The sequence below is a fragment of the Strigops habroptila genome, chromosome 10 (genome assembly GCF_004027225.2).
Source record: "Strigops habroptila isolate Jane chromosome 10, bStrHab1.2.pri, whole genome shotgun sequence".
Lineage (NCBI taxonomy): Eukaryota > Metazoa > Chordata > Aves > Psittaciformes > Psittacidae > Strigops > Strigops habroptila.
Window position 1 is genome coordinate 15,735,424 of NC_046359.1, and position 10,476 is coordinate 15,745,899.

The 10,476-nt window shown below is 47.5% G+C and overlaps 1 long non-coding RNA gene across 1 annotated transcript; it reads right to left on the reverse strand.

Moving 5' to 3' along the window:
- Nucleotides 1-5,961: 5,961 nt before the first annotated feature.
- On the reverse strand, nucleotides 5,962-9,320 carry LOC115613753. Its single transcript, XR_003993503.1, has 3 exons — nucleotides 9,192-9,320; nucleotides 7,459-7,511; nucleotides 5,962-6,204 (listed from the first exon to the last, which is right to left on the reverse strand). It is a non-coding gene; the product is annotated as an uncharacterized LOC115613753 (long non-coding RNA).
- Nucleotides 9,321-10,476: the final 1,156 nt, after the last annotated feature.

Below are 10,476 nucleotides of genomic sequence, written 5' to 3' on the forward strand. Positions count from 1 at the left end.
TGGGTGATGGCGACTGCGTTCGCAGCCAGCCCGGCAGCCAATACAGCCACTGTGTTTGCAGACGAGGCTGCAGCAAAAAGACAGATAAGGCTGCTTGGGTTGGGATGCAACACCCAACCCATCCCCGGGGCACCCTCCTTTTCAAACCCCTGGCAGGCTCCCCCATCTGCCCTGAGGAGCAGGGTCATTCACGGAGCACAGGGCATCACTGCGCCCTCAGGGCACCCCCAAAGCATGGGAGCTGCTGGAGCAAACCTTGTCCTGCACCCCACGAGCAGTAGTGAGCAGCTGAAGTCACCCAAGGACCAGCCCACCTCGAAGAAGCAGGTGCTGGGAAGGCAAACAGACCCTAACAGTGCTGTGAGCAAGTTGGGTCTGGCCCCTGGAAGCCTGAAGCAGCAACTCGGATGGCTCCACTGCAGCGTCTTGGGCTCAGAGAAGTTGGCTGAAAAACAGCCAAGAAGAGCCAGCGTTGCAGGCCATATTGAAGGAGACTGGACTTTTGTCCTGCCTCGCTTCTGCCTTCCTACATGGCCATAGGTCACTTACCTATGGTTTGCTTCAGCTTCCCATTTTTAAAAAAGAGGAATGGTTTTTCTTACGTATCTCAGAGATGGGCTAAGCGTCTTAAATCATTAATGTCTGTAAAGTGCTTTCATTTCCTCAGATGGAAGCTCTTACTGATATGTGAAGTATTATTAGGATTATTTTTGCTAATAAACAAGGAAGACAGAACAATTTTATTTCTTGCTAGAGCTTACGTGGGGCACGAGAATGCAGAGGGTGGGGAAGATGCTGATTTGTCTCACAGCCTCTTCGAGGGCTCTCAAAGGTGACCCCCCTTACCGGCGTTAAGCTCAAAGGCAGCATCTATGAAACACAGGGAGAAGCATCCAGGGGTCCTGGTGGGCCCACAGCAGCCCCCACAGGACTATCAGCGGGAGCTCTGGGCCACAAGCGAGCAGAATCCTGCTCTGCAGCACCTTCCTGGCCTCCACCACGTATAGTGAGTGGCCCAAAGCAGGGAACCTGTGCAGAAGGGGATTTTGGCCTTTCTTTCAGAGCCAGACTCCTCCCTGGGGTGCACCTCAATGTCTAAAGCAAGGGCAGACATCAAGGCATCATACCTACCAGTCTGAGCAAATGCCTTCCCCAAGTTTTGTAGAGAAACTGAGACACAGCGTTTGCTGAGCCAAGAAAAGCTGTTCTCCTACCTGGGGGGGTAGGGTGGGAGAGAGGCACCTCTGCAGAGTGATTCCTACCCTTGCCCAGTGAGTGTGAGGCCTCTCAGGCACCTGGGATCCCTCACCCCAGAAGTGATGAGCCGCTGGGGATTTTCCTAGGGTGACACAGCAAGCGGTGGGGAACCCGTCGCCCACTGCCTCAGTGCTGGGGTGGGCTGTGCGGGGTCTCCATGCTTATGGCTCAGCCCCATCCAGATGATAACCCTCTCCTGCATGGTTGCTAGTAACTGGAGGGTTGTACCTACTGAAAACTTTGCCAGCACATTTTCATGTATTAGAGCCTGGCTGTAAAAAGAGAAATTTCAGGGAGGTGGATTAGCGTTACTTGGTTCTGGCCAAGTTAATAAAATATGGTCTGAGTTACTGCCAGGCTACTTAATTCATTTTTATTCAAAGTGGCTGGGTAATTTCCCAGAGGTTGGCTCAGCAGGAAGCAGAGTCAGCTCCGGCTTTGTCCGCTCCTGCATGTCACCTTCCTGGCTGGCGACAGTGGCTGTGTCCCCACATGGCAGGAGAACTCCCCTCCAGCAACCAGCACATGCTGGTTGACACCCGTTTCAGCATGGATCAGGAGGGAGCTTGGGCTGGGGGCACATGCTTGTGCAGGCTGCCAGCTGCACGTGATGCTATGGATGGCACCAAAGGTGGTCTCCTCACAGCTGCCATTCCTGCAGGTTGGTCCAGGGTAGCTGGGGTAGCCATCAGCTCCATCAGCATTGAAAAGCATAAACTTTGTGCCCCAAAAGCCAAGGGAAGTCTGTCGTAGGCGTTCTGGCACTGGGGCATGGCAGTGGGGGTACTGTGGCCTCCCGCAGCTCCTCCCTGCCCTGTGGGGATGAAGAGAAGGACAGAGCATCTTTCCTCAAGGCTCCCTGCAGCAAACTTGCAGTGCCCTGTGCAGCCACATGCTTTAAAGAAAACCCTCTGCATCTTGCCACCTCACACTTCAGCTTGAATGTTAGCGACATTTGCAAAGGTGTTTTTCTCCTTCTCCGTGGCATCCTCCAGCTGATTATTCCCCACCTTGTTTCTTAGCTGAATTTAATTCCTTTACCCACCTGCATGGCAGAACTAATCATTGGCAGGCATAATGCTGCCTGGCACTAAAAAGCAGTGTACAGGCGCATTCCTGCATGTGCTCTGAATCATCATGAAGCTCCCAAGCTTTAAATGGGAAGCAGAATGCACTGCTTTCTAGATAGACAAACGAAACTTTACCCAGTCCTCTCGCTTCAGAAACAAGCTCTGAATCATGCAGAAGGCGAGGTGCCAGAAGCAGCTTTGCTCTCATCCTGGCTCCACTACCTACTTGCTGTGTGGCCTTCAGAAAAACTCTGAGGGGGTAAATCCAGAGCCTTTCTCCTCCGCTAGGGCAGGTTAGAGGTGTGAGGACCACAGGGCTTCATGCACTGGGGGACCAAGGATGGAAATGCTTCCTATAAACTGTGATACCGTGCTCCCAACAAAACATAACTCTTTTGCTTTCTCTGCCTTTCACCCACCTCCCAGGCTCCCAGCAGAGGAGGATGCTCCCAGTGCCAGAGGATGCTGAGCAGCAAGAGCTGGGAGCCACAGAATGAACCCTTTGAGGCTGCATATAACAGCTTCTGAGCTCAGAGGTGGAGATTGTCCTGCTGCTAATAAAAGCCCAGATTCCTAGGTAAATAGACGACATTAGTATTTATTTTAGGAAGCTTGAAATCATGATTTAATATTGATGAAACAGCTATTCTTACATGGCATTCACTGAGCTTCTTCTAATACGATATTTCCTAACTTCAGACATGGGAACCCAGTAAGCTCCATTACCATGCTAATACTATATAAAAATGATCCTTTATTATAAATCATACTGTACACCAAAAAGGATATAAATAGAGCCCCAGTGCAGCATTGGCATGCCTCATATTTCTCTTGGTTCACATTAAATGAGCCACTAAATTACAGTGTCCTTCTTTATAATATCATCCTCCAAAGCCAAGCATTTTGTGTGTTACACATTGCTGCTATAACAAGGGAAATTAGTATGGCTGGTTTAATTCAGCCAGGTCTGCCATGCATGTTATAGGAGAGAGTGTTAAAATGGGCCAGAATGAGCAATTTCATTGTCCTTTCAAAAAACCCACCACTTGGAACGTGTGATTTGAGTGGGGATTTGCTAAGGCCTGATACACAGCTTCTCTGGAGGGAAGAGGGCAGAGCAGAGGACATCCCACCCTATCCTGCTGCTGCTGCTCTAAGGGTATGTGGTCCTTGGATGCCCTCCAGAGAGCCTGGGGGCTGATTGAGCCTGATTGTCTTTGCTAACAGCACTGCAGTTATTGATGATTTTGGTGAAATACAGATGTAGGCAGATTCAGGTCCTTGCTGAGTGATGCTGAGAATTATTTAATTTGCCTGCATCTTACCTGCAGAAATGGGGACGAATTTTGCCCACAGGATTGATACCTTCCTGTTTGTAAAAGGAAGCTTCTCCCTGATGGCCAGCGCTACAGAAATGCATGGGTTATTGTTTGTCTGGCAAAATACAAATATAGCATGCAGACTGGGGGATCCAGCTTGACTGTCATCTCTAATGATGGTATCTAACTGCACCAAAGAAGAAAACCCTCCTACAGTTCTAGGAGCTGCACATGCCTTCAGGGACACATAAAGTAATTCAGGTCAGAAATGTAGGTTGTTGTATTTAGCAGACAAAGAGGTGGAGAAAGGAAAAAAGAAGATGGAAAGAGGAAACAGGCTGCTGTAAAAATACAATCTCCATAAAGAGCTTTTCAGGATTTCCCCCCAAATTTAAAGTGAAATGGAGCTGTCTGGGTGTCAACATTTCCCTGCAGTCCTTGCTGGGTCCCAGCTCATGCTGGCAGGGGCCCAAGGCAATTGCCCACAGGGCAGAGATCAGGGTTAGCATATGGAGTTTACGGCTGGATGTAAGGACGGGAGGGATCTTGGAGCAGCATCCTGGCAAAAAGGGGTTACCCAACCCGCACAAGGGCAGCAGCTGAGGTGGGGGCATCCAGGGGCCCAGAAGTAGCATAGGGAGTTGGTGAGGAGTGAATCCAAGCCAGAGCCACCCAAGTGTTCATTACCTGCAGAGCTGGAATGCCTCAAGGAAATTTTTGAGCCAAATTGTCTGTAGTGACGAAATGTGTCCCCTTATGCGCGTTGGAAGGCTGCAGGCTCTGTGGCCTGTAAGGATGCCTAGCAAAGCAAACTGTGCCATGAATAATCAATGAAAACTAAAGGTTTCTATTACCTTCAGTGCTCCATGACCATGTGAGATAATATAAAAATGGCAAGCAGCCTCCTGGAAGTGAAATAAAACCTCTACAGTGCAGCCCTTGGCATCATCCTCCCTCAGCAAAAGTCCCGAAGCAAATTAGGGTTATGCAAGCTGTGAAATACCCAGCCTTAGTGCTGAATTAAGGAAGCTGCCAGGACCATGTCTGGCTTCTTCCAAAAGTAGCTGGCTCTTCTTGGCAGGGCAGGTTATAAATCCCCTCAACTTTAACATGCAGACCCCAGCAGTGGGGAGGTAAGAGGAGCAAACCCCAGCCAGACAGCTGCCTCCTTCCAGCGCTGCAGGGCTGAAGCCTGAGCACAGGGCAGTGTTATGGCAGCTCCATCCCTTCCTTCCACCTCTCCCAAGAAGAGGGGCCTGCCCAGTGGAGAAAGCAGCACTCAACCAGAACTGGCTGCTGCCGGTGGGCACATTCAAGCACCCTTCCAGCACAAGTCCACTGGAACTTGTGCATCCATGGCTGGTGGCTCCTTACGAGATGCACAGACATTGCACTCACGCACATTGGCCAAAATAGTGCTGCCATCAGGCAGAGTTCCAGCTTGAGGAGCACTTGCAGGACAAGGGAAGGAAAGGTGTGACTGGGAGCAAAATCTTCAGCTTTCCATATCTTGTTGTCCCCCTTCTCAGCCCCTGAAGAAAGGCTCTCATAGTGCTGTGCCATCAGACAGTCATTAATTTTGAGGCCTTGGGTTTAAAATTGGTCTTGCACAATAGATACGAAGGCAGGCACACATGAAGTAGTAATTGGCTCATAAGAGGAAGGCTGAAAACTGACATCTTTAGCTGTTCCCAGGGCAGAACAGGGCATGACCTGCACAGCCTGGACCACAGTCTCCATTCCCTTAAAGCCTGGAGAGTTTTGGTTGGCCCATGACAGTGACAAAGGAGCACACAGGAAAACCTGATGGTGTTTGGATCTCATAATTCAATACAAAACTATTTCTGTCATTTAAGAAACATTTAATATTAAAAAAAAAAAGAAAAAGAGATGATGATGTAGCATTTATCACAAGGAGACAGTGATATGCTGCAATATCCCTGGGCAAAGGTTACATTAAAGGATGGTGCTACCACTGTTAAGGTGGTGAGCTAGCATCTCTTACAAACCCAATTTTTGTCTTTCCTCCTTAAAAATCTACATATAAAAGCAGAAAGTTAACTTCAACATTGATAAAGAAGGTCTGGTCCCAGGGTGGAGTTTTTGGTCAGATTTAAAGTAAATCAAATATAACACCTTAAAAATAGCAGTGTTCGGCAAAGCCCAAGAAGCCTCAGTGATTTCTTTTCTACTTTGTAACCAGAAAGACAAACAGGGTAGAAAGGAGGAGCAGAGAAAGAGATTAAAACAGCTTTAATTTTAGGACTCATCTCATCAAGAGATAGTATGTGACACCAAAAATGAGCCCAATTAAAAATGTTTATAACTTAAAGTTGTTTAATTAGCACCTTCAGAAGTTTCCTGATATTTCCCTGCTAACTTCCCCGATCCTGATGGGCATCCACACCGTGATCCTGGAGCGGGGAAGGTCAGGGATGATCCAGCCATACCCCAAACCTGGATTTTAGTCCCTTGGGAGCATATCAACCTCCTGGCAAATCCTTGGTGATGGAGGGTCTTCAGCAGCTTCTGGGAGCACTGGAGGATTCTCACGGCCCCTGATGTTGCAAGCAAACAAATGAGATGTGAGATCCGACCTACTCCAGCACCCCAGGCTAAGGAACTTGGCCTGCACGGGCACATGGCACCCCATGGTGCTGGCTTTCTCCTTTGTGTTGTGTTTTCTGGTGCTCCAGCATTGCTGGCAAACCTGAGGCTGGCCTCAGCCTCTGCATCCCACCCTGTGCCATCCTGGCCTATGGACAGGAGGAGACACAGAAGTTTTCCCCCCATCTTCCCATCTATTTTACAGCCTGGAGAAGACAGAGAGTTAATGAGAGATACCTCGTTAGGACTGGGCATTCTGCTTCCTGCTAAGAAACAAAAGCCCCAGAAGAGACCCCTCCCCAAGCCACTACCTGTGCTGATGCTAGAGATGCTCCCATAGACACAGGCTGGAGACAGTCAGAGGGAAAAAACCTGCCCAGCTTCTGTGTTTTGGTTGCCATGGGAATATGCTCATCCCTGTCAGAGCAGTCTGGGGAGCACAGAGGTTGAGGGAAACAATACAGAGAAACACAGGGACATGACACGTTGCAACGGTCACAAGGCAGGAAGCCTGGCTAACCCAGGAGGTGAAGCAGGTTTTGGAGGTTTTTGGTTCTGCCCCTCTAGGAGCCACAGCCAGCCAGCCAGCCACAGTGTGGCTTTTGGAGGCGGATCACCATGGCCTCCAAACCAGAGCTGGCTGCTCAGCTCTGTGGGGCAGAAGCACTGTTGTGGGGACCTTGCACAGAGGAGTGACTGCAAATGGCAACCCATTTTTAAATTGTGGTGGTTTTTTTTCCCCAAGTCTTTTAGAGATGGAGGAGGATTCAGGAATATCAGTAAGGGAATTTCATAGCACACATGAGATTTCCTCTGGCCTGGAAGAATACTGTCGAGAGCTAGCTAAATTTCAAGGAGCCTTGACTCTTCCTCCCCCATCATCCCTAGACCTTTTGTGGAGTTCACCCAGAATATCCTTTTTGTTCACTTTGATTTACCAACAACATAGCATTTGAAGATGTACTGTCAGAACTAACAGCTCATCTTGTTGACTGAATGTCCATCTAAAATGGAGATGGATGGAGTACGTAAAAAATGTCCACGCTGGACCAACCAACAGGCCCCACCTATTTGTCTCTTTCTAACAGCTTTTGGCTCTGTATATGCATTGTATCATGTATATAGGATTGTGTTCCAAGGTCCTAAAAGTAATAAATAATAACTTAATTATTCATTATAAATTTCTGTTTAGAGGCTGTACCTACACAAGATACGGTGCCAGGCCATCAGATGTCAAAGGCTCCACAGTGCAGGCAACCTACAAAGGAGAAGCCAACATGATTTTTCCAGGAGCTCATTTCACTATAACAACAATAATAATCATGACCTTTGATAGTGCCTTTGATCCAGGTTGCCAAAGCACTTTGTTCTCTGATTGAGAAATTACATATAAGATAGGATTCAATCCACATCATTGGTGTGGATTGGCAGGATCAGTCTCTAACAATATTCAGAAACTCAAACAACAGTTTATCCATATAAAATCAAAGAGAAATCTTAAGTTTGGGGAAGGAAATGTATGATCATCTTGGAGAGGGTTTTGCTAAAATAAGTGGAGCTAATGGTCCTAATAATGTGAAAAGTGCCTTAGGATCTTAAATAGCACTGGATAGCTAGGATATCCCTGCACATGTACCTGTAAGGAAAGTAACTCTGGTGGCAGAGAGCATCAGTACTCCCCTAGGGGATCAGCATGCTCACCCAGGCTGGACCACCCACCCCACCATGTGACATCTAAAGTGACCTGCAGCATGGCTGCCACCAAGGACATGCCAGGTGAGGCAGAGGAGATGAGGACAATGACAGTAAGACCTTGGCCCTCCTGGCTGGAAACCCTCTGTGAGTTCCACTTACAAGAAAGAGGCAAGGGAAGCTGGAAAAGATAATCAAAACTGAGGAGGAACCAAAGTACAGTTCAACAAAACTGATCTAAATAAGGTAATAACAGGATTTGCAGCACAATACATAGGAACTGCAGATCTTTTTGATTACTTTGGAGGTTCCAGATTTCCTGGAAGTTCATGGCTTACCTTGGAAATCACATCTGTGGCGATGCTGACCAAAGAGAGTGAAGGGTTATGGTGGCTTCTGACAACCAAGCCCAGGATTGTTGTGTAACCTTGCTGCTTTATATTTTCCTTACATTAATCCTCAGACATTAACAAGAAATTAGCATAGCCTTGACTCAGAGCAGGGATATTAAGAGGGAAAACTTGAGAGATCAAGAATGGGTTGGTTCTCATCAGAAAGGCAACTTCACATCCTCAGTAAGTCACAGGACAGAGACTAAACACTCTGGCCTTCCTGATAATCACATCATGACCAAGACAGTTCCTTTGATGGGTCCTTCTGAAACATAAATTAACTTGCTCACTTCTGATCTTGGAAAACAAGAGACATTAGAGTGTTTTGACTGCCACAGTCACAGAGGGTAAAGGCTATGTCTGCCTTAGCAAGTAGAGCAGCACAAGAGCAGTGCTGGTGTGCTGTCAGTTGGTTTTACTTGTGACTGGCTCCAGTCTGGAGCTGCATCCTGAAGAGTCATGGGTTGAAGCAACTCAGGTGCACACCTGCATCTCCTGACCCAATTCAGCATCACCGAAGGGGAGCCCAGCTTGCTTGCCTCAATCCTCTTCCACGGTGTGAGCCATCAAAACGCAATTATGTGGCACAACCAGGAGAATCTGTTTCTTTAATCAAAATTAAAATGCCACTGAGAAGCACCTTATGTGTCCGGGTCCTGCCTCCCCAGTCGCAGCTCCACTTCTATCCCTGCTGAAACCGGGTTCCTACATGGACCACCCTACTCTGGCTGCAAGGTTTAAACCTTCATGGGCAACAAGGGAGCAGAGTAGCAGTTTCTGCAGTTTGCAGAGGAGAGCAAACACCCCAAGCCAGACTTATTGTGGCAAAGTGAAGCAAGTGAAGCAAAGCCTACCTCAGCCGTGCACTTCTGTGGATGTGGACCTTGGTTCTGGACCAGTGTGAACTCCTACAGCACATAGAGCACCAAGAGCTGTGTCTTGTGACAGCAGGGCTTTCCTCAAGCATTTGGCCTTAAACCTCTGTAAACAACAGTACAAATAGGAGCTATACTTTGGGTTTAAACCAGTCAAGCTGCATTGAAAAAAAACCCCTTTGCTGCAAGATTCAAGAGATTACCAGTCTGCAGGCTGAACAATACCGCCTATTTTGCTGCACGCTGTTGTTCTCTTCTGGAAGTGGTTAACTTCAAGATGATGCAAATACTATTGTAAGCCCTTTGACTCTCTCTGCTGACAATCTTAACATTCAGCTAATGTCCCTCTCCCACAAATCCACACTGCCTCTCAAAGAGCCAAGAGTGCTCGTTGTCCCCTGCCCAGCTGCCAAAACCCTCCAGCTGCCTCCTAATTACCCCTATAATGTGCTTCTGAACTACACAGTTCTGCAGCACACTGAAAATTTAAGGACAACTGAAATAAAGACATATCAAATTAAGGAGCACAAGGGGTACTGGAGCAACCACATTGTTAATTTTCCTGTTTAATTCACTGATAACAGCTATTTTTGATCCAAAACTGCTGTACAAAGAAGTGTCACACTTGAGCACAGCTGAATGTCAGAGATTCATTGTTTCAGGTCAGAAGAGACCATTATGATCATCAAGTGTAACCTATTGCATAAGCGATCCAGGGTACCTCCCCCAGTCATTTCTGATGCTGGCCCAAACTTCTTTTTGAGCTGCCATACATCTGTTCGAAAGTCACCTAGTCTCAGCTTAAAGACTGCAAGGTCTGGAGAGTCTACCAGGATGTTAGGAAAGCTTTTTCTTTGGTTAGTTACCCTCATATAACAAGTGCACCCTTTTTTTCTCCTCTGCATCTGGCTTGCCTCTGCTTCTAGACACTGGATTGCACAATGGTGAGGTTTTTGTAAATGGAAGTCCCCAGTCAGAAATCTCTTTCCTACTGCAGCACTTCTATGTTGTTATCAAGCTGCCTTATGATTTCTAAATTATGTGAAATAGATCAGTCCCCTGTAGCGTCCCATCACAGGGAGTGCTTTGTTGCTCTTATACATTCTCGCAGTTCCCTTCTGAATGCTTTTATTAGTCAAGCTTACACGGGTCCACTTGCCTGCTGGAAAGGTGCTAGATCTTACCAGTTGCTCAAAATATTTTCCTCTTCCACTTGACTGCACAAAAGCAGGCCGTCTGCATGCAGTTCTTAATATATCCAGCA